This window comes from Sesamum indicum, unplaced genomic scaffold, assembly GCF_026168435.1.
Source record: "Sesamum indicum cultivar Baizhima isolate 11 unplaced genomic scaffold, ASM2616843v1 HiC_scaffold_56, whole genome shotgun sequence".
Taxonomy (NCBI): domain Eukaryota; kingdom Viridiplantae; phylum Streptophyta; class Magnoliopsida; order Lamiales; family Pedaliaceae; genus Sesamum; species Sesamum indicum.
The window spans coordinates 1-5000 of record NW_028292421.1 but is presented as its reverse complement, the minus strand read 5'-3'; the positions used below and the strand labels follow the sequence as shown (position 1 = coordinate 5000).

Sequence of the window (5000 nt, the reverse complement as noted above, 5' to 3'; positions counted from 1 at the left end):
ACCAATGGTATAGACGAATTCCTCACTTCATCTAAATGTGTAAAAGATTCTAGCCGCACTTAAAAGCCGAGTACTCTACCGTTGAGTTAGCAACCCGAAGAAAATATAGATTAAACAAAATTTCAACAAAGGGTGTATAGATACAATCAGAATCAAAATCGATTAAATTCAATTTAAACAAAGAGAAAGGAGATTATACGAGCTAATCAAACCATTGAGCTAACAAATCTAAAAAAAAAAGATTTTCTAATGGATTCGAAAGAGAAAAATGAATTGATTAGATGAAAATACAAGAAATTCTCAGATAAAAGAAAAAAATAGACAGAATTGAAAAAATGGGTAGAGCACCTCTTATGTTATCTACCTTTTTTCAATCAAAAAAACCTCTTGTATCAAAGAAAGCATCATTTGAATTTTGAATAAGGTAAAGTAAAAAACCTATGGGACGGAAATAAATAGACCCGGTTTACTTATCACGATGAATTATATTTGTTCGATACACTGTTGTCAATATAAATGGCGAGAAAAGAATACAGTGGAAACAAAAAAGAAAATAAATTGCATTGAAATTGCAATTCAAAGAATTTCAATTTCACAATGCAATAATATTCAAAATTGTCTTGTATTGACACTACATATCTAATTTACATAGCTAAAAAAGTATAAATGGAGAAGAATTGAAAAAAAAAGATATCGGATTTTTTAGTCCATGATGTATTTCATCAATCTAAGTGGAATAAGCAAAGTGGATTCCTTGTTGGTTAGTCGAGTTCCAATGAAAACCACAGAAATGTCCGAATTTATAAGATCAATAAACTAAGGTTTTATCGTTCTAGACCATCGGATTCGACGGAAACAATGATAAATAGATACGAATACCCCAGAAGGGGGGGGGAAATCAAAAAAACAAGTCGAGAAAAATTATACAAAGTTATATACAAGCCGCTACCCCCCCTTGGTATTTCTTTAATTGAATTTCATTTGATTAGACGGAAGACGGAAGTTCCTTAAAAACTTCCGCTTTCTTTAAAAGATTCTGAACAGTTCCTGTGGGTTGAGCACCTTTTTCAAGGAAATCTAGAATAACAGGAACATTTAAATAAGTTTGATTCTTCATTGGATCATAAAAGCCCACTTTTCTAAGATCTTTTCCTTCTCTTCGGGATCGAACATCAATTGCAACGATTCGATAGACGGCTCATTGGGATAGATGTAGATGAACAATACCCCCCCTAGAACCGTATAGGAAGTTTTCTCCTCGTACGGCTCGAGAAAAATGATTTGATTCGAAGTTTTGTCTATGTATGCAATTCGAATAAATTAAATGACAAATGGGGCCTATAAAATCAATTAGACTATGATTTCAGTCTTTTTTTTCCTGAAAATGAAAAAGAAACCATTCGTACTCATAACTCAAGTTAGATAACTCTCAAATAGCTGAAAGGAAAAATCTTTAGTCAATTTCATTTATTGAGTGGTCTTTACCCCCTTTTGTTTGTCTCGTTTAAAATTCTATTTGGATTCTTTAGTCTGATCCAGTTATTGAGATTATCGAGACAATTAAAATGGTGTTTCCTTGTTCTTAGATCCTTTATCCTTATTTTAAATCATTGGGTTTAGACATTACTTCGGTGCTTCTTAATCCTTTCAAAATGGCAGCAACATACCCTTTTTTGATTTTTTCTATCAAAGAATCCTATGGACAGTTGATTCCCCAGTGATACACTTTGAATCGAAAAAGTTTGATCAATTCCAACAAGTTTTGCTTTTGAATTGGAAACTTGCTCGAATTGGATCCTTTCGATTTCTATAGATGAAAGATACATTTACGAAGTTGTTCCAATTGATTGATTGGCATTAACCCTAGATCCTTGCCCCCGAGAAATGAATTAATCCTTTCTACTCGAGCTCCATCGTGGACTATTTACAACCCAACAAAAAAGAAGGGGTTCAGGTGTAACAGAACAAACAATGTCGAGCCAAGAGCACCCTCATGCCTAGATAAATCGAAAATGGTGGATGTAAAAATCCACAACGGACCGTGTCCTTCAAGTCGCACGTTGCTTTCTACCACATCGTTTCAAACGAAGTTTTACCATAACATTCCTCTAATTTAATTTGGAACCGGTATGGAATTGATTCAATTATGGAATCATGAATAGTCATTGGTTCAGCTGTCCATAGACATGGTAATCTAGACTTTTTCTATGATATGTGGGACGATTTTTCTTAAAAAGTCTTAGCAAGACAGCATCTTTAACATACATAAATAATATCTAGATAATAGAAAGAAATAGCAATATATAAACGAATAACTTTTTGAATCTGCATCTTCAAGTGACTCAATAGGATAGATTAAATGATTTCCTACTTTTTGGAGTACCAAAGATTCCACTTCCAAGGAATCATTAAAAATATTTATTAAATATATTTATAATTTAAATTGAAAAAGTTTCCTATTTAGACATCATTATTTAATTTGATTTCATTTGAAGAAAACTGGACAATAAGCATCACGTTTGATCCTCATAGGAAGATAAGTCTTTCTTTTTTAATTGACTCATCACTGATTTAATCTAAAATAGATCAAAAAAAAGAAGAAATAAATCCCATTTTTTTCATTTTCATGAGATGTATAAAAAAACAATGGAAGTTAAGATTTGAATCTTTACTCTTTTCATCTGATTACGAAAATCAAAAAATAATAGGGAGGGGTTTTCGTATCTATCAGATAGACTGAACAGTTGTCACTGTTATAGATATTCTATAATATAGAATTGAAATAATTTCAGTTTAAATAATTTAAGGGATCGCAAATGTTTTTCACAAAAACCAAAAAATTATTGTCATTGAAATAGAACGATACATACCATATAAGCTAAACATTTCCCCATTTTATATGATTCTATCATATGTATTTTCTTTAACATGGGGTTGAGTAATATTTCAATAATTGACTCTTGTGATAAAGTGAATAAAATAAAAGGGATAGGATAAATCACCCCTGCCTCAATCGTTACATAGATTTCCAATTTTTCATTAGAACCAAACACGAAATACCTAAATAAAATGAGATTCAAAGAAAAAATATTGGCTCCATAACATATTTCTATATGATATGGAACTTGATCATTTGTTAATGAGATTCGAAGAGACACGGGTAATTAAATTAATATGGATTAACTCCTATCCACTCCCCTACTTCTTTCTATGGGAATAATGGAGCATAAAAAAATGGATATGCGCTGGGACGGAAGGATTCGAACCTCCGAATAGCGGGATCAAAACCCGGTGCCTTACCACTTGGCCACGCCCCATTTCAATTTCTAATCTACACTAAGAAACAATAATATTGGTATTGGTTGTTTGTCAACTCCAGTCCAAATATCTATATATCTATAGAATAGATTGGTACTAGGATTTTGATACATATAGATATAGAATTCAACTTAATTTATTGATCATTACATAGAATTCAAGTAAGATATTGTATGAAAGTATGATTTCTTCTATTCTCCTTTGAGAATTGGAGGATTTTTGGTTGGGTGGGTTCAAAGAAAAAGAAGGATTTTTTGTCTAGCTTACTTACTTTCTTCCTTTTTCCTTATATCAAAAACTCAATCAAAGTGCAATTATCTCCAAGAACAAAATGTCTGTTATGCTTAATATCGTTAGTTTGATCTGTATTTGTATTAATTCTGCCCTTTATCCGAGTAGTTTTGTCTTCGGCAAATTGCCAGAAGCCTATGCTTTTTTGAATCCAATCGTAGATGTTATGCCAGTCATACCTGTGCTTTTTTTTCTCTTAGCTTTTGTTTGGCAAGCTGCTGTAAGTTTTCGATGAGATCCTTAATAATAATATCTTAGAAAATGCATGATTTCTTCGAGAAAAAATTCTAACAATTGAAAAATCAGATAAGTTTTAGAGTATGAACCCTCGATTCGCACACTGAAATTCTTGGATAGGCGCCATAAATCAGGCTTACCCCCACTTCCTCCCTTTTGACCCTTTTCCAGTGAAAGACCCTAACCCTATTAGGGTCTCCCACAATATCTAATTTGGATATAAACGAAAATTTTTTTTAATGAAAAACAAATGAATTTGTGATAATTCATTTCTATTTCTAGAAAAAAACCTCATTTCTTGGTGTCAAAATAGGATATGTGGTAGAAAAATGGAAGATCTACTCTCTTTTTTTTTCCAAAAAATCATCTTGGAGATTGTGTAATGCTTACTCTGAAACTCTTCGTTTATACCGTAGTGATATTTTTTGTTTCTCTCTTTATCTTTGGATTCCTATCTAATGATCCGGGGCGTAATCCTGGACGTGAAGAATAAAATCCAAAGGGTTTTTTCCTTGGTTAATTTTCAAATTTTCTTAGGATTTTATCTATTCCACACGTTTAACTAAGATTTTCAAAATTTGAAAAAAAAAAATAAATCAAGTCATCAACGGAAACGGAAAGAGAGGGATTCGAACCCTCGGTACGAATAACTCGTACAACGGATTAGCAATCCGACGCTTTAGTCCACTCAGCCATCTCTCCCAATTGAAAAAGATAATTACTACATTACACATAATGTAAGGAGTCTTTCTTTCTCTCTCTTCTTTCTCTATTCTATTATATATAGAGAGATCCACAAATCAGGAAATTCCTTTATCTAAAAGAGGGGCTCGAACGCGCCAACAATTGAACTAAAGAAAAATAAGGAAGACCTCTTTGTGTTGATTTTGTTCGAAAGGCCCTTCTTATTCTGATGGCCTGGCCTGGTCAGTACCTAGCCGGGCCTTTTTTTTGTTCCAAGGAATTATAGATAATATACTAATTTATCTGATATCTGATTTGAAAACAAAATACTTGTTTTTTTATTATATTATTATATTCAATTGAATATTTTATATTCAAGCAACAACAAAAAGAAGAAAGACTATTTACATTCTTTTTGTTGTTAAATTTTATTTTCATTTTCTGAACTAAAAAATAAACTAGCGATTTTT

General features: G+C 32.0%; 1 non-coding gene across 1 annotated transcript; it reads right to left on the bottom strand.

Moving 5' to 3' along the window:
- Positions 1 to 4460: 4460 nt before the first annotated feature.
- On the bottom strand, positions 4461 to 4548 carry TRNAS-GCU (transfer RNA serine (anticodon GCU)). Its single transcript has one exon. It is a non-coding gene; the product is annotated as a tRNA-Ser (tRNA).
- Between the last annotated feature and the right edge of the window lie 452 nt (positions 4549 to 5000).